Source organism: Ptychodera flava, chromosome 3 (genome assembly GCF_041260155.1).
Source record: "Ptychodera flava strain L36383 chromosome 3, AS_Pfla_20210202, whole genome shotgun sequence".
NCBI lineage: Eukaryota > Metazoa > Hemichordata > Enteropneusta > Ptychoderidae > Ptychodera > Ptychodera flava.
Genome location: NC_091930.1, coordinates 570,660 through 590,982, shown reverse-complemented (window position 1 = coordinate 590,982; position 20,323 = coordinate 570,660). Strand labels below are relative to the sequence as shown.

Genomic DNA, 20,323 nt, shown 5'->3' with positions numbered 1-20,323 from the left:
CTGTTTGTCAAACAAAAGTCCAGATTAATGTCTCCGAGACTTTTTCAATGACCTCATGTGTTGCTTCCCAATGGCAGCAGATGGTGATCCATGCTGATCAGTAATGGTTGGTGAAATATCACACTCTATATTCTCTGGTAAGGCTGGCAGAAAGTCAATGCGGTGTTCATTTGGTACAAACCGATCATACATTTCTGTGAGTTGCTTCATCTTATCTGTACTGATCAGTCTTGGAGTGATGTTCTGAATAGCTGCTTGCTCAAATACTATATACATATTGGTAAAAACAAAATATTTCTTTTCAAAATACAAACTTAGACAAAACATTATATGCACCAATGTCACTGATAATGGCAACTGGTTTGATGACACTTTGTGTATTAAAAATATTGAAATATATTACAGTGTTCTCCCAAGGATTTTGTTTTTGGCAGAGCAGTTGCTAATTTACATAACAATAGACATAAATGTAATGGTAATGAGTTTCTATTGTTTACCAAAAATTACAGAGCGGGGGCTGCCACTATGCTAATACTCTGGGGAAACACTGTAACATGAACAATTATTACTTCTGATCACTTTCCAGCCTACACAAGTCATACCGTGGTTGTCACGTTAGCAAGTTGTGACCTGCTATCATAATAATTAAAAGATAGTGCAGTAACACTGATACGACATAACACAATGTACAACTTATGAATCATACACCTATTTGTCGGAGGTTTTGCTGTCTAACCCAAGCAGCAAAGGCAATAACAAACCAGGACAAATTATTTTATGTTTGATATTATTTTGGTTATTTTAGTGTCTTATGAAATATTCATACTAACTGAAAAGGGATCATCTCTTTACATGGCTATAAAGCAATCATGTTTACATCAATCATTTAAATTTTGATATGTACCAAAAGACCATATTATGGTAGCGTTCACATGCTATGGCCACGTGTAGAGCGAGAGTTTAATTTATAATATACCTCATGCTCATGCTCTGTTATTTACTAGAATCAGTCACATGATAGGAAAATAGAATGACTATTTCCCTAGGGAAATAGTCACATCAACTAATACCTTGTCATGTGACCAACATGAGTTCACAGCAGGTCATGTTGTTCAGTGTCGTCTGACAAAATGGCAGCTTCTGTCATGTCATTTCCAAACCTCAAGAGAAGTTATAGTAGAGTTGGTTAGACAAGGCAAGAGGAGTCGGTTAGACAAGGCGAGAGAAATGAGCCGTACACTTGCCAGTTTATTAAAGGAAGTTTATCAACAAATGAACAGCTATCAGGCCACAGTCATTGCTAGCCTCAATGATGCCGTCGCCAATGCAATGGATGTCACCTTCGCATGAACTGAATATGAAACTTTTTCAACACTGCAACAGCATAAGCATGAGGTTTATCATAATACACATATTACCTGACCAATATTTTGGCTAAAGCACCCATTCATTACTCTTTCATGCTCTCGAGTTACCAAAATCACATTCTATTTCCCTTAGCCTACGGCCTCCGGAAATAGCATGTGATTAAGGTAACTCACAAAAATGGGTGCTATAGCCCTCATGACCAGGCAATATATGTTGGGTAAAAACTGGTGATTTAGAGTATTTCAATGAGCACACCATACATAATCTATAAAACATATAAAATGACTCAAATATTGTAATAAATGAGTAACTTGTTCCTTTAAAACTGCACTACCTGTAACTTTTGTCTATTTGCTCACTAGTTTTGTTCTGCACATTCATAAAATTTTCTTGTTCAACTTGCCAAAAGTTACAGACAGTATCTAATGAAAGGCAGAGTTCCTTTGACATTGTAAGAGAAATTAAGATGCACAAACTTTGATACCTCTTGTGTAATATCCTGCCATGTGCCACTGTCTAACTCCTCCCTTGCCATGACAACTATTTAGCCATGCTGTCTCTCTCCTCTGATGTCATGGTATGCACCAATACCATGTACAACCACATTTTCATACTTGTCACGCAGGAACTTTCTCCAATCATTGAAATCAGTATCACACAGAATCTATTATTGAAATAAAATAAACAAACAATCTGTTGTCATTAAAATGAAAGAACTTGATGACCTGATACAAGGTGTGTGATATCATTTTATTACAACTCGCGTATAATTCTGAACTTGTGATTGGCTGAGATTGTGCCAAATGGTAAATTGGAGATATTGACATTAAAAGTAACATTGCCTGCTGGGGACTGATTTGAGGAAGTGCGCATCTTTTATGCTACATTACAATAATCATCATGCACCAGTTGTGTGTGTCAGACGATGCTTCATAATATGTTGAGTTATCGCAAGCTCATTTAGATGCATCTTTCAAATTTATAGTAAAGCACACTAGAACAGCTATGAAGACCATTATTAAGGAATTTAATCAGTATTTGACTTTTGATGCTGTTTGACTTGGAGGTATGGGAGCAGAAAGGAAAAGTAGACCAAAATGGTCAATGTAGATACTCTGCCATGAATTAAGATTAAGTTGCAATTTGTATATTTGTCAAGTAAGATTCAAATCATTTGTGACCAGGCTTCTCATAGTAGATATGCATGTATGCAGTAATACGGACAAAGTTACCTTAGCTTCACTATATGGTGAAGATATATCTTGCACATCTCTGACGGTGAACATGTCTTGTTTCTTCATCATTGATGATATGCGGGCAAACACCCAATCTGGCATTGATTTAGAATGTCAAGCTTGAGGGAAACAAATCCGAAGATACTGAAGTGTTTCATGTCTGAAACCAAACAGTCCATGGGTTAATTGATTATACTGATGATTAAACTTAACTATCTTGCGGTAAAGCTTTAACATGACTGTAAACTTCATCAGCAAGACATTTCCTAATAATTTGTATCCAAGGTAGATTTCATATACAAGAAAGGTTTGGTGCAATTTCGCAATTGCAATTTACATATTCAGTCTAATGAACAAAACTAAGTTTCAAAAAATATTGGCGTATTTTTTATCATTCAGCAAAACATTTTGTATTTTATTATCCTTTACTTTGTGAGTATGATCACAGTCATCTGCATTATCTAGATTATTAAATGTGGGTGTTTTCGCACAAATCTCATCTAACTTTTTTGTCAATCTCTCCTGTAAAATGAGTTTTACCAGTCAACAGTGAATTCATTTTGTGTACAGGTAACTTACTTGAGCATCATTTCTTTAATCCAACACACAAGCCATGTGTTCTTGTTGGTACTTGGAGCATTGCCCATTAATCCCATGACTTTGGTAATCCAGGAAGTGTCTAGGTTGTTAATATGGTGACTTAAAATGACAGAGTGTGACTGCTGTTCTTTAGTCCTAATCTTTCATCAAAGATGTATGTGTAGGCCTTGCCAGTGTTATGCTGGATGACAGCAGCTTCATCTATACACAGTTTCATTTTATAGTTGACATGGCTGGTTGGGGTGCTAAATGCCACTGTGGAAGTGTGATCACCATTTTGTAATCAAAGCTATAGCAAGCAAAATAGTCTGTCTTCATCTCTAACAGCTGAATTTCTTTGTCATGCGTTCTCATTGTCTCTTCACATTCTGGTATTTTCTTTTGGTGATCAAAGGCATGCTGACATGATTTCTTTTAGAAGTGCTGTGCTGCTGATTCTTCCTTTTTGTGTTCTGCCAAATGTTTCTTTAGACTTTCCACAACTAGTTTCACTCTTTCCAGTACATGTCTTCCGCACCTCCAGATTCTCTCATTATTTGTACTGTTGTGGATTTTGTTAATATTTCTTCACAGACCACGTCATTCAATTCAACCACACAAGTCTGACTTGTGTGGTTGAATTGAATGACGTGGTCTGTGTTGTGATAACCAGCCCTCTGCTGCTCTGCTGCTCACTGTCTCTCTTCCTAACTGTTGTTGATTTTGGTTAAATACGCCCGCAACAGACTGTATCAATTTTGTGTGGTAATTATTTTCTGACACTTATGGGATAGACACACGTGTAAAAACAGGACGAAAATAATATAAAGGTCCACCACTGGCAATGTATTCTGAACGTCCTATTGGATAGGTTTTTGAATCAACAAATTCAAGGAACTGTTCCTTTACATCGTTTTTGCTATTGTTGGTGACTTTTCCTTCCAGACCTTGACAAGCTGCAAATTGCCTCACTTTTACTTCATCATCACTGGAAAGACTAGCCCACCATTCATCCCACTGTAGGGAATTGTCTGGAACGAGGACATATTTTTCAGTTTCTCGTTTGTCACATGTCTTTTGGTTAACAGTACAACGGGATTGAGGAATTCTTGTCATTTGATGTCTCTCTGACTGGCTAGCCGCTGACGAGACACATCCAAAACAGCAATAATACACTGCTGTCAAAATAATAATTACCAACTGGATCAAACAGGTTTCCCCGGATCCATCTATTTTCTTTGACAATGTTCCTCCACTGCCTATTCGAACACTTTACAGGTTCTTGATGGGCACTCTGTCGTTTCTTTAACACATTACCCCAGTGTTGGATGGTAAAAAAACTGACAGCTGCCTGTGTTAGAACAGGTTCACATATGGAACACACATCAGAGGTTGACATGTTACTCTTACAATTATCTGTAAAAGAGAACACAAAGGAAAAAAATTAGATATTATACTGTACCAGTAATCTTATCAATGTGGGGCCATTTATTGAGTTAAAGTGCCCTTCTCAATCCCTGGTCCTCACATCAATGGATGTGTGAACTGCCCATTAACAGTTTGTCATTCTATTGTTTTCCATTTAAATTCTTATCGAATAAATATTTTTTATTAAATAAATCTGACAATTGATTTGGGCTTCAAGTTAATACTGAACAATGCCAGCGGTAAAGGAAATTCATGATTTGTATTATACAAGTGTTAATATATTTTATAGAGTACTATCGAGAGAAAGAGGAAAGGGGAGACGGAGCAAGAATTCAACGTAAAACACTCATATACAAAGGTGATTGTTCAAAACAGTGTAACACGGAAGTAATGCTTGTCCGCGCTTGATAAACATAATCATGCAAAACCTACCACCAAAAGTACAATTTAAGCAAAATTGAATCATGCATAAAACTCTAATAATAAATAAATGCAACTTTGTTTGCAATATATGTGACTCAATAATGAAATAATGGCCAATGCCGTGTGACACCTTCACAAACTCACTACTCACCATCAAACTCGCAGTCACGTCGGGTCAACTGACGGGTAAGGTCAGGACGAAGGGTGTAACTCGAACCAGAAACTCCTTGGAATAGGTACCAACGCGATCAGGGAGACACACTCCTCAGGAACATACTCTGGATCTTGACTGAATGTCTGTGACGACGCCAGACTAGTTGAAGGGTCAAGATTTTCCATTTCTGTAGGCAACGAACGTGAACAAGATCCATTGTGATCGACGCCATATTGAGGTTATGAGTTGAGGTCATTGTACTGATCCGTAAACATACAACCGGTCAAATCATTCAAGAATCGAAGTGCCGTCAAAATTTCCGGGCAAAACCTTGGTTAATTTCGGTGTTAAGTGCCTAATTATCAGATAGGATTGCTTTGCTCCCGGCAATTGTTTTATATTGATAATCTTTGAGAAGGTCGGGGTTGACAAGCCGCCAAACATTATGGTCCCTCTAGCCTCTCGCCGTAAAGCCACCATGTCAATAACGAAACCCATTTACTTTTCAATCAGAAGACGGCAGAAAACCTCCCAATGGTGATACAATTCGTTTGTTGAAGAATGTATTAAAAGTTTAATTAACGTTTGAGTAAAAAATCGCGGTCCTTCTGAATTTTCCCTTACCAAAATTCACCCTACATTTTGCCTACTTTATGTAGCCCGTGAAGTGTACATATTTCTCAAAACTATGTATTATCTATGTACAGAATCAGTAAAGAAAAAAGATACATGTTTTACACATAGAGTGTACCTATATAGTACACAGAATCCAATGTGATGCTACTTAAAGCTATCCAATATTGGAACGCTTTTGTATACGTAGAGCGTACTTTATTTAAGGGAAACTCCGTGAAAAAAAGTATGCATGGAGTGTACTTGTTGTGGAGGGGTAAAAAAGTGTACACAGGGCGTACTTGATTTCGTCGAGCATAAACAAGTACACATAATGTATATGCTAGTCATCCATTATCATATCGACTGCGGGGGTGGGGGGGTGTGTGATCGATAGGGGTTACTTATTCATGCAGTATTGATAAGTTACCTTAGTCTCTTGATGTTGATTGTCAACAGCAACACTCACCTCATTTTCCTGTCTCTTATTCAAAGCACACACTGAAACAATCATATTGCTTAATTAACAACAGTGATCATACTTTAATAACAGTGTGAAAGATAAACAACAACAATGCATATTTTGAAAGATGACGTTACCATTACTGTTGTGTGCGTTCAAATATTTGTGTCCAAAAATTCTAACTCTTGTATTTTTAGAAAATTTGTGATGAGCAATTTAGGATATTGTAAGTGACAGACTAACTTATAAACCAATACATTTAAATATTTGCCATTAATTTTAGCACTTATTGGCCTTGTGTAATAAAAGAAATCTTCAAATAAGCATTAATATTTCAAACAGCTAAAATATCATTATAAATGACAATTTCACCAAAAAACTTAAATGTACGAAATGGTGTGAAAAAAATCAGTATGATACTGTTGAAGCTTGAGCAAGAAATAAAATTCTTGTGTTTAATTCAGCAGCTTGAAACAAAGAGCTAAACTACAGTTTCTCAGAAGTTTGTTTTATCGGCATGAGTACTGTATTTTGACAACATTATCAAAATACTGTCGGAAGTGAAAAGGTTTTACAAAATATCCAAACTTGCATTGTTCAGCATGTTGACAAATAGTAAAATTGCTTATTGTACTGTCCTGAGTGATGTCACACTTCATTATAAGGTAAATGTACATATCTTTTCTGTAAAATAGTGAAATGTGAAAACAGCAGTCCAGTAAAAATGATTGCACAGTTTGAGATGGTTTGTTCTAAGGATAGGTTTCACTGTACTTGCATTGTGAAAAATGTAATGATGAAATGTTCTCTGAGTATGAAGTCTCTGTTGTGTTGAAACAAGTTTGACAGATTCATGGAATGCTTCACTCACTGTTGGTTATATCAGTCAATATCAGTATCCATTTGTACACCAGAATGCTCAGGAAATGTATTGCCATGGATACTGCCATCTCCATCGTCACTTCTGCTTCCATCAGTATCTGTTGATCAATAGTTAGATAACAATAGTCAGCATGGACTTCATGTGAGCAAAAATACAAATACGTTAATTTCACATAAAGTTACACTCATTGCACTATGTGAGGTGCTTGTAGGGAAGAGAAAGGAATATATGAAATTTACCAATAATTGCAGAAACAGTATTAGGATCAATGCTTTCACGACAGTTAGCTCCCTTCAAGTTTTTTTCCAACCAGATCCTTTGTTTTGTAGAAGCATTGCAGCAGGAAGAGTGCTGCCTTGGTCCCAGACTCTTTCAGTGTATTCCTTTATTCCTTGCATTGTTCATCTGCTGTTCATAAGTAAATACTCTTGAACCAGGTATAACTGCCAGCATCTTCATTGTAAGAAATGATGAATGCAATAAAAATAAAATTAGTATGTGACCTTGTTTATTACAATATTTATGTAATCAAAGTACTTGACAACTTTCACAAAAATGCAGTTTCTAAAATATATAAAACACATTCACTATGAAGAACTTCATCAGTAAACCTGTACTGCTCAGAATGGCACAGGCAGGTAAAATGTTTGCTACCAAATAGAAAAATAAGTTCTGTCTTTAAAAGCAATTACAGTATTTGCAGTGTACTCTTTCATAAATTTCACATTTATTAATATAAGTTGATTTAACGAAAATATGATGATGGAGCTGCATGGTCCATTGATAACATGTTTTCTGGGTCTGTCATGCTGTTGGCCATGCAATCCACCGGAATTGTCACAAATGATTGGTTGAAGATGCACGTGATATGGGCTAGCTCGGAATTAACGGACAATCACTGATACCGTGGAATTTGAATGGTCTGTTATTACGTAACCCTTCCTTACATTGTGAAGACAATGATACAAATTTTCTAACTTATAATCATGGTTCAGTGCGTATATTATACCTCAATGTCTTTCAAAAATGTTTGGGAATTAGGTCTGATCATAGTTAAGATACTAAGATTGTCGGGTTTTGGCCGGTTTTGTGTATCAATGAACCCAAGGTCAAATGCATATGCCTACCAGTGCATACGATGAATAACGATGACTCGAAATATTGCACGACTGAAACCATAAAACTTCATATTGAATACTTACCATGGTCACCAAAGTGAGTAGATACTTTCTTGCCTCTTGATTTTCCCATTGTTAGACGATTTATAGTTCGCTAGAATGAGTTTTTGCGGACGATACGGTTTTTAATACACTGCTCTCAGCTGCTGTTGATTGAAATCCAGTCTCCAAATCTACCCGCCGGGACAATTTGCGCGTGCGCAGTACCGCCAGAATTAAAACATTGCGTGTCATTGGTTAGATTCGTAATGCAGTGATAAGGTCTTTAGATAATTTCAAACTAAGTGAATCACCTGTTTTTTTATAGTTTAAACTAACAAATGAACAAAAATTATCCCTCAAATTGGTTCCCAAGCGAAAACTATTATGACAGTTGGATGTTGAACGAAGTGACACTGACCCTTGACCTTTGTGAGAGCCAACGGCAATGCGTGTAATGTTGCATACGGTACCATTCATCATACAAACATGGCGGACGCAGTAAACAACAAGGAACAATATCGTCGATCAACTACAAGAAAAACGATCACTGTTTTACCTTTGCCATTTGAAAAGCCCACATAAAGGATTACAACGAATGACAAGATGGCGATGGAACAGCAACGATGACATAGTGTTTCGCAAGCTCAGAAGCAGCCACCGGTGACACGGTGTCTCTCATATCGAACTTCGGATGCAGCTATTTTGCGGGCTGCGGGGCTGCGGGCTGCGGGTTGCGGGCATGAAAAAATGTGTGATTTTTGGTATCATTTTCGCTAGTAGATAGAATAAATGCTAAAATAGTATCTAGATGTATTTGTTTATGGAATAAAAGCCGTGAACTTCTTGAATAATACCGTTATTTTAGCTTACATCTGGTAAAGTACCACCAACGTCAGAATAGTCCATTTCCCATCCAACATTCGCCGTTGCACAGCGCACTGCCGCGAAGCTTTCGAAATGATATGACTGAACACGGATGAGTAATAATATGAACACAAGACAGATTTCACAACAACTCGCTATATTAACTTTTTATGTAATGATTAGGACGGATAGTTTAAAAGTAAGTTTCGGATCGTTGACAGCACAGATGAACTGGGAGATGAACTTCGGTTCGTTGAAACTCGACACGCCTAATAATTTGTTACTTTTTCATAGAATGCCATGCCCTTCTCACACTTCAGATTAGTTCAACCGCCGATAAAAGCACAATTTTCAGAATCGTTTTCAATGCCGTTTAAAATTATTTTATTGTGGTGAACACGATAATAGTCCTAGGAAACTTTTCATAGTCACGCTGGATCAATGCATATGGAGCGACTATCATGCTGCAGGTGCAAGTCATAGAATATGTTCATGATATTAGGAGATACACAATTATTGAGAGCTGCAGAACACAAACTCATCCAAAAATATTCCTATTAGATCGATTCCTGAAAATAAGTCAACGCACCGACGTGTTTTTTCCGCTGAAATTCTCGCGTAAAATGTTAGCGGGATGTCGTTCTCTGTGGTCGTGACCTCGGTTGAACCGAAACGGCAAAGTAAGCTAAGTCCATTGTCGTACGTCTTTTTCTTTTAAAGATTTCATGAAAAATACACGGCATTTAAATACACAACACTTCTACGCTTTTTGAAGTCAAATCTTTCCTTACACATTGCGTTTAAATAGGCATTGTTTAATTGTCTGTATGTGTTGCCCTAGAACCGAATTGTGAATAGATGCATTACAAGAATTTACTTCCTATGGCCTGATACTAGAAATGTAACAATTTTCATTCCGCGATAAGTGGCGACATTTCCGAGGCGCGAATTGTTTTTGTCAGTCTGGTATTATTTCTCACTCACATCCATGGCAAGAAAGAAAAGTGATTTCAGATCCCAAATTATTTGTGATGGCCAGGCAGCTCGGAATAAATAAATTGGTCCTCGGAATCGCCGCTTTTAGTTTTGCAGATTTGATTTTTTTTCAGAAACATGACGTATTTTCACCCACTTGGTATGGTCTGTTATGGCATCTTAAGTCCAAAAAATCAATTTTACAGCATATATGTTTTCAACAGCCTTCAAATGTATTATGTTAAAATACACAATATGGAATATGTTGTGTTTCATTAATTTTAACCATCTTGACCTGATGTTGAAAATATGGACTTGGCAGGAAAAGGGATACTGTACGATAGACCTGATCATGATTATTGATAATAGACACCTTCTAAAGGTTTTATTTCTTATATACTAAATGCCATATTACATATATTAGAAATCTAGCCATAATTCTAAAAACCCGCAGCCCGCAACCCGCAACCCGCAGCCCGCACTTTAGCAGATACCTCGAAGCTTCAATATGGTTCAGAAACAGCTGGTGAAAGTACGCGTTGTACGCGTGGCACAGTGCAGTGATACGCCTTCGTCGTCACCTCGAAACAGCATTTGCAGCGATATGCATACCGAAATTCCACATAACGAAATGATAACCAGTTATTACGAGTTATGATGGTATAACAGCAAACTGACATTGACAACAACTCTGAACTAGATGATTGCGAGAGTGAAGTGGTCGGAGAGGCAAATGCAGAACCGGAACGCGGAAGTACTGGTGCATGGTGACTACCGATAGTGGAGCAGCTTTCAACGCCATTGATTCTCACGTAAGTAGTCTAATATTTTGATAGTTGCATATTCTTTTGCGTGATTAAAAATAACTATTCACATCCTAAATTCTTTAAATCAATTGCTCAGTCACCCCTCACTTTTAATACTTTCCATACACTGTGTTTTCTCAGCAAAAATCAAAAAGGTATTGAACTGTAGATGCGTGTGTTATTTGCCCTAAATTATTTATGCTCGGACAGCATAGTTTGTTTCTAAATGCGTGAATGGACTGAATTTGATAGAGCCAATTGAAAAATCAACCATCTACTGCACAGAGTATTGATCGACATAATTCCATAGGTTGGTTTTACATGACATACAGGCTTCTTTAAAACCATGTTGCTTTGTCAGTATGTAGCTCAAAATTACATAACCAATGATTGAAGATTTTCAATTTAGACATTGTTATTTGCCAATGTACAGAATGTAGAAATAGGAAAATCTGCCTTGCAGTAGACTAAAGCAAAGGACACAATTAAGAGAAGTCATATTGTGTTTAATAGTGTTATTGTAAAGCCTATGAATTACACAATTGTACATGCATATTAAAATATATACAACTATTGCATACAGTGAACATAGGATACTATTGGGGGGGGGGGCATTTATAATAATATGAAGCTTTGCAGAAAATGCAGTATATAGATAATTTATTGCTTTCTATTCTTTATTGTAGAGGAGAAGGCAAACATAGTGGTCTGCAATATTTAAGACACTACAGAATCATACCAAACACATACAAGATGTTCTGGACGAAAAGCTGTACAAGAAGCATCTTCAAGCAGATGGATTCTTCATCCAAACTGATGATGAAAAGAAAAACAAGGAGCTACATGTCTCTTTTCAAATCAACTTTGATGGTGTAGCACTTTTCTGTTCATAAAAATTCAGTGTTTGGCCTGTTTACATTGTTGTGAATGATCTCCCTAAAGAAAGGTACGGAATGCTACTGAATTTACAGGTAATATCCTAAGTACAGGCTATTTCTGCTTGACCACGTTACTTACAAATTTGTTTCCTTGTGTACAACAAGTATGAAGGTAAAGTGCATACTTTATTGTCCCAATCCAGTTTTCTGTTCAGATGTGTGTGTTTGCAAAAGGGTAGAACATCTTGCTGTCATAAATCAATTTGAAGAGATGAAAGAAAAAATTGTGACTGACAGTCTTTTCACTGTTCCATTCCACATATTTAACTTTTACATAAAGATAAACAAGCAGTTGTGGCCATCCCTGTAAGCCAAATTTTATGAGGTAATGGTTTCCGTTGCTACACTCAACAAAGGTTGTAACTTTGTTGTCACACTCCTAATACATTTGAAAAAGACTGATTTGGACCATGCAATGTGCCTGATTTAAAATTAAATAAAGATGAATTTACTGTATATTAAATATTTTGTAGATGCAGTTTTATTTAATATCAGTGTTTCACCTAGGATGGCATCAACAGGGGGGTCCCCCTTTACCAGAAAATTTAGGGGGATTTCACCAGTTCATGCATGTGTTTTACCTGTATCTCTAAGGTGTGACTGGCGCCATTTCATGGGGCAGGTCCCCCCTTGACAAATTACGGGGGGGGGGTGCCAACATGTCAGCTGAGGGGAATCCCCCTGTCCCCCTCTCTAGATGAAACACTGTAAAAAAATCATGCATGATTGCAAACAATGATATAGTTTTTGAAGTGCAGTTCTTGTGTAAGAAGAACACAAACTTAGAACACTTTGTCATCATGCTATTTCATAGTCATGCGAAGGCAAGTTGTGTCAGCTCTATATGTAGTCTCCTGGATGAAATGGTTGAGCATTAAAGAACATGTGAATACCACAAGTTGGCACAAGCAATGTGTGAAATAGATGTTGCTGTCTCAATCTGTGGCAATTTCACTCCCTGATTTCAGAGGTCAGTTAGCCATCCAGTCGGAGTGTCACTTGAAGCGTACCCACACTATCCATATATCTGACTTAGACTCTGCTGTAAATTTTCTTCGCAATTTCTGACTCAGACTGCAGTTATCTGCTTAGAGTGCACAGTTAAGTTTAGACTCTGTAATGATGAACTCTGGCAAAGACCATGGCTATTGCAAAGTTATGTAGGTTTCGCATAGCCTTGGAACTGTTGACAATTCTAACCTTACACTCTCATGAAGATTTGCAGCACAATTGTAGGGACTGAGCGTACTCGGACACTACAAACTATTTCTTGGGGCAGCTTCGTTCAAATTTTTTCTTACCTGAGGCATGTGCAGTAGGATTCAAGTATATGCATTTACTACAAATTTTTCCAAAATGATACTTTTCACAGGGTCTGAGTATACATTACATCTACTTTCCAGTATGTTTTTTTGGTAAGGGTCTGTATAATAACCGCGGTAAAATGCGTGCGGCAGGAAATCATAGCGCGTATCCAGTTTTTACCGCACAGTTGGCAATCGTACTACGTGAATTTTTCGTTTAAATTGTTCTGAAAGTTCGATCATAAAACTATTAAATAAAACCGAAGTCAAAATTTAGTTACTTACCTGGAATATTCTTCTATGATTCTAGTTGTTTCAGCGGAAATAACGATGTTTATTGAGCTATGTAAATGGCAGTCCTCTGTCAGTCACCGTTATAACATTCTAATTTCGCGCGTACTCTGTTCGTGCACGTTATTTGCATAACAATAGTTATCGATTATATCTGATTTCTACTTGCGTGCGACCCATATATATATTTATAAGTGTCCTTGTACCAACTTTGAATAAAATTGGTTGAGATATGCCTTAGTTATGGCTCCGTACATGAAAAAATCTTAACAAAATGGCCGCACAACGGCTATATTGGACAGTATCACAAATAAATCAATTTTGATATGCATGACATTGGTGAATATCTTTGTACCAACTTTGAATAAAATTGGTTGAGATATGCCTGAGTTAAGACTCTGTACATGAAAACATCGCGGACGCACACACGCACGGACATGACCAAAACGCATAATCAATGTGGATATACATGACATTGGTGAAAGTCGTTGTACCAACTTTGAATAAAATTGGTTGAGATGTTGGTCAGTTATGGCTTCTTACATGACAAAATTGAAGAAAAATGGCCACACGGTGGCCATATTGGATCGTATCACAAACAAATCAATGTTGGCAGGCATGGCATAGGTGAATGCCCTTGTACAAAGCTTTAATAAAATTGGTTGATATGTGCCTGAGTTATGCTCCGTACATGAAAAAATCGTTACAAATGGCCGCACGGCAGCCATACTGGATCGTATCACAAAACAAATTAATGTTGACATGCATGGCATAGATGAATGTCCTTGTAACAACTTTGAATAAAATTTGTTGATATGTGCCTGAGTCATGGCTCCGTACATGAAAAAACGTAACAATATTGCCGCACGGTGGCAATATTGAATCGTATCACAAAACAAATCAACTGCATAAAAATGACATATGAATTAATCCTTGTTCCAAGTTTGAATGAAATCACTCCAGACATCTCTGAGATATCTGCGTGAAGGGACGGACGGACGCACACACGGACATGACCAAACCTATAAGTTCCCTGGACGGTTTCTGTGAAGACTAACAAGGCATGATACAGCATGAGACATTATGGCTAGAGATACAGGATAACATTGACATACTGGCACCTTCTAGTCATTTGTCACTGTCATATTGTAGACTCCAAAAGTACAAAACATAAACAACTAATGCTAAACAGATAGAACCAGTGGCACAGATGAATATGAGTAGTAAAAGAGACAGTATAGACCACTTTGGAAGTTAGGGGGTCTTTTTTTCATCACCGTGGAGACGTACTTTGTTTCACATGCTAGGGGCCTCATTTGTAAACTACATAAAACATGGAGTATTTTCTCGGCCATGGCATTCGGCTGTGTTCAAGTGCGGTGTGCATCGAGTGTCTGTCTGAATTCAGATGGTTTCAGTGCAGCAGTGCCGACCACAATAACAATGGATGACGAGTTGGATAATCTCTCTCTCTGACAAATTCTCAGTTGGCTGCCGCGTAATTTGCCCGGGCATACCAACACTGTAAGTATTATTATCGATTTATTACGAGTGTGATGGTAGATCAGTCTGAGCCTGCTTGAGGCTTACTACATTACGTCATTGCCTTAGCCTTTGTCCCACGCGCGCGCGGCCAGATTTGACAGATATATCGTTCACTGGCAGAGTTCCAAAATCTAGATACTTTGTATCAAAGAGTGTTTCCTTTTAGGGTTGACTTTGACAATGAGTGTTTCCATTTAGGGTTTAATCTTGGCAAACATATGGACATAATCCGCCCAAAGTTTATAAATAGAGGTCAAATTATGAACTCTAGGTGCACTCAAGACTTTTGACACGGAGGTTATCCCAGCCCCTTTGAAGGTAAATTGTAGCTTGTGTCTTTGTTAGCTAAGCTTCATTAGTATACTAGAATAAGTCAAAATGTTCATCGAAAAGACGTGCTTTGTGTACATATTAATTTGCTTGTCGCTTCCTCACAGTATAATCATTACGTTTTCCAGCGTAGACAGCGAACACAAGGATGACCGGTGCACTGTAGTATATTCGCTTGTAGTTGATTTTCTGTGTGTTGATTTTTGTGGGTTCAAAGTGCATTGTTTTATGCTCATAATACTGCCTGCATGTGATAAAGTTGACGTAGACTCCTTTCTTTGGAGGAATGTCTGCCTTATGTGATTTTTTATTCCGATTATTCAATTTTATTTGCATATCTAACCATTGACGCCGAGTGGGATGACCTGTCGCTGACAGATTCCCAGTTGGATACCGTGTTTGCCGTCGTCGACGCTGCTGCAGACCAACACTATGAAAATAATGTGAGTATGTGTTTATTTATCTACTGACGTATTCCCTTGTGTGTTGTGGTTGATTTTGTGAACGTGTGTGTTTCTCGGGCAGGGTTACCCGATGTGTCAAAGAGACATTGTTGTGCTCACAATGCTGTCTACAGGTGATAAAATTGTTTCGAATTTCTGATTAATGTTTGTTCAGTGTGCGTACGTTCATGGACACTGTCACTGAGTTGTGCAGTGTGACCTAGATCAAGTGTTTGATCTCATAATGCTGCCTGCATGTGATAAAATTGACGCAAACTCCTTTCTTTCGAGGAACGTCGGTCTTATATGTATTTTTTGTTTAATTTTATTTGTACAGAATTTAACCATGGATGTTGAGTGGGAAGAGATGTCTCTGACAGATTCCCAGTTGGATACCGTGTTTGCCACCGCCGACGCCGCTGCAGGACAAAACTATGAAAATAATGTGAGTATGTGTTTAATTATCTATGACGTATTCCCTTTGCGTTGTGGTTAATTTTGTGCATGTGTTTGTCAGGCAGGGTTGCCCGATGTGTCGAAGTGACATTGTTATGCTCACAGTACTGTTTACAGGTGATAAAATTGTTTCCAATTTCTGACTAATGTTTGTTCAGTGTGCGTACGTTCATGGACATACCGAGTAGTGCAGTGTGACCTAGATCAAGTGTTTGTAAACACTACATAGACGTGTCGACATATCAATTGAAGACATAACATCGCTCAGTTATGGAATGTTCTCAGGCATATTTGATGTTGCCCCTCGCCCCCCCCCCCCCAAGCTGTCTGTGATTTCCACTATAGATATAAAACAATTTTCTTAGGTAGCTTCTGCCTTTGTTTTGGTATTTGAGAGATAAAACACGATATTTCTTTTATCCCTGAAAAGTATTCCTATAATATTGATCTTCCTTGTGTGTAGAATATCTTGGTCGTGAAGTTCCTGTTTTTGGGTGAAATTTTGGAATAAAAATGTACGAGAGGCACAGGTGTACATTTTGGCGTTTGAGACTACCGTTAAGTCTTGATTGACAAGGGATTACGCTAAGCAAGCAGCGTCACAGTATTCGCATGCACTTAGACAACATCCGCTGTGAAAATCCCATTAACACCTACCGTTCACTGCGTGGGTCAAGACCATAGAGTGTACCTAGGCGAAAGGTGGGTCTTACCGTTTTTCTCATAGGGGTGGCCGCTCCCAAAAGATCATAATTTATCGACACAATCGGACAAGGTCAGACTTATGACATTGTTGACGGTACAATTTAGATTACAAAAATGGCCCACACACTAAATGTTTTATCTGGGACATTTTTGTGCTTTTGTAAAAGCACCAGGAGTGGTGGATAAGTTTCGTAATGTTAAACATCTTGAAGAGGCTGTCCCGTATACATAAATGGTACGTTCCACTGGCGGCCTCAGTGACAGCGGGAACACTTGAATACCGCAACAGACACCCTTCACATCTTCAACATTCAAGCAACATTCGGCCTCTTTCGGCCGAAGTTTCGGCTTCTTTTGGCCCCAAGACATTTCGACACCCCCGTTACGATTTATTTTTTCCCTTCAAACTTATTAGTAACTGACAGACCAGTCATATTCATAAGCGTGACCCTTGCGTTCTGACCAGTATGACTTTTACAGTGCCGTTTAGGCGCCGCTTTTCAAACTTTGACAGTGTCGGCGGCTATTGCTATTGAAAATGATATGAAACTCTTTCCTCACGGTTTTTCACCATGTTCTCACAAACTTTAAAGCATGTGAATGCTGACACTATACTTCTCAGTGTTTTGATTTGTAACATTTGGCACGAGTTCCCCCAACCAGGTAGTGCCGAAACGTCTTTGGTCGCGTTGCCTAAACGTCTTGGCGTCGGAAATTGTGCGGCCGAAACGACTTTGCGCCAAAAGGTCTAGAAACCCGACATTGTCCGTTCGATGAGAATACTGAGTGAGTTGAACATTTATGAATAAAAATGAAATATCAGAAACCGCGGCACTTGAACTACTTGGATTAGAAAATACAAGGTGGAAACAAATTGCATGGGCTTCAAGACATCGACAGGAAATTTTCCCAAGGCAAAATACGTAGCGATGCAGAAATCACACGCCACAAAACAATAGCTGCTTTGGTTTGCAGACGTTTTGGCACAATGGCAGTGAACTGATAATGTCGAAGTCGTTTCAATCCCGCGGTCCCGTTTTTCCTTGTCCCATTTCGTTACCGACCTTGACAAGGTAAAAACACGTCGACTAACAAATGTTCATCGTACACCGGACGAATGTGAATCAAATGATTTTATGGGAATGGACACGACAACATTGCTATCAGTTATCATGGCAGTAGCCAAAATGCTGCAGGACCGAAGACAAATTTCAATATGAATTTGACCGTCACAACGTAATAACGTAATCGCCCTGAGTTTTCATCAACATGTCATCATTGGTCGGTAAACCATTGAATGAGACGCTTACGGGCTAACTACTTGAATACAGTGCAAAACACCATCCTAATCCTGAAATTTACATGAAATGAAGACGGGTCTGATATCATATTCGCCTGGAATCGATGGTACTCATGTTGGATACGAACGACAGCAGAGAGTTATCTATCTGTGACGTATGACGCTTGACGAGCGGTCTATCGCATGCAACTTGCGCTTGATGAAATGACGTACTTTTCTCTATGTTCATGTTTTCTCAACTTCTCTCCTTTGACTTTTATGCCGCCGACAGGCGATAGGCTCATTTTAGCATTAATGACTCCAGAAACGGTCTTCACCCACAGAAATGCTGTACAGAGTGAGGACGAACTATTGTCTCAGAAATGCTCGTAGTTTGATTACTGTTAATCGGTTTTCAAGGCGCGTGAAGATCTAAAAAATGGCTGCTCACTAGAATCCTCGGTTACTCTAACCGTAATGAATCACAGCATGGAGCTGTTCTTTTTGTCTCCATGATCACAGACACCGCAAATGTACATCCACATACAAACGCAGGTATTTTTGTTGTCAGCCAATATTGATTTCTCTATATCACTCATCGGGCTCGCTTTCATTCCGCAGCCGTGAGTCGTTTCCGAGGTCGAATCGAATGCTGCCATAAACTTACACTACAGTGTACGGTTGTCATGGAGGTAATAAGTCCAAGCGCTCGTGTAGACGGCATCGAGATGCCGTAGCAGTTCCACAGTTAGGTCGAACAGTTAATACTCTATTTAAACCTTACAACTAATCAGTCAACAGATTATGCATAATCCCTTCCCTGGCACTCCCCAAGTTTATTTACTCATCAGCTACTCTGTAGATTGCGCTCTAAAAAGAGTACAACGCTCCCAAAATTCACCCTTTTTAGCCTCATTTCGACCGTTGACACTCAGATTTCAATGAGTGAATATACTGTTGAAGTTGAACACTTAGATTTCACTATCTGGTTTTAGTATTTTGTCGGTTGAGTACATCGTTTATTGCCATTCAAAAGGAAAAACCCGAACCAATTTACTAAATCGCCTTTTTCTCAGTTCGGCATTTTGTCACATTGCAGCACGCTCAAAAGAGTTTAACTCGAGAACGCGTGAACGGAAGTTCACCAGATTTTCATAGACGTTTGTCAAGTAGGTTTGTCTCCAAAACCGTGTCTCAGTTTTTTTATGAAGATTTTAAAGTCGAGTTATTGCTGCTTAATTAGGCGGCATTGTAAGACTAATCGGTGGATAAACTTTGACTCGAACGATGTGAAAAAACTAAGGCCTTTTTCAAAAATCTGAGACACGGTTTTGTAACCAGTATTCTGAAGACCAATTGCTCGTTAACACCTAAACAATAGCCCCTCTCCGCTCAGACTTAAACTTTTTTACGTGAGACCACCCATTTTCTTTACACTTACACTAAGATCTTCAAAAAAATTCATCACACACTAATTTTCTCGATAAAACAAAAAATTCATAGAAATAGCTTTCAGGTGATATATAATACTTGTATAAAAGTACATATCTTGATGGCAAAATTCAAGTTTGAAAATAGGTCGTCGCAAAGGTGGAAAGCTACCTTAAAACAAATGTAGAAATTTGTAATTTTGTATTCTCCCTCTGATGGTGTGAGATAACACAGTTATTTCCCCCCTGAAATATTTGCATATAACGATGCACAGAACATTAACAGGAGTCTTGCCTGTATAGAGATAGATATGTACCGGTACACTGAGGTACTACACTGTTGATTGTATGTCTATCTATGGATTCAGCAATTATGTGGTGACCTGCTGATATTTATGATACACCGGTGTTCAGTTCAAACGTTCAGAGTAAACACAATATTCTTTGTTCTATTTATTCTTTATCAGTATTTTGTGCGAGTGTCTCTCTTTTCATAAGAGTAGTCGCAGTATACAAAAAGACTTTTTTATTGATTTTTTAAATTCTTTACTCATTCATATTGTACTGATTGTAATTGCCTTTATCCCCTCTTTAGGACGTCCATGACTCTGTATGTGTTGATGATGATGATGATGATGATGATGATGATGAT

The 20,323-nt window shown here is 38.2% G+C and overlaps 1 protein-coding gene and 2 long non-coding RNA genes across 3 annotated transcripts in view; 1 reads left to right on the top strand and 2 right to left on the bottom strand.

The window, feature by feature from the left end:
• The window catches only part of LOC139129404 (uncharacterized), a 355,444-nt gene that overhangs the window by 112,974 nt on the left and 222,147 nt on the right, over positions 1–20,323 (bottom strand). The gene's annotated exons all lie outside the window — the stretch shown is intronic.
• Positions 6,746–8,447, bottom strand: LOC139129400 (uncharacterized). The gene is made up of 3 exons (XR_011551558.1): positions 8,348–8,447; positions 7,385–7,598; positions 6,746–7,242 (listed from the first exon to the last, which is right to left on the bottom strand). It is a non-coding gene; the product is annotated as an uncharacterized lncRNA (long non-coding RNA).
• On the top strand, positions 10,684–12,351 carry LOC139129399 (uncharacterized). Its single transcript, XR_011551557.1, has 2 exons — positions 10,684–10,956; positions 11,637–12,351. It is a non-coding gene; the product is annotated as an uncharacterized lncRNA (long non-coding RNA).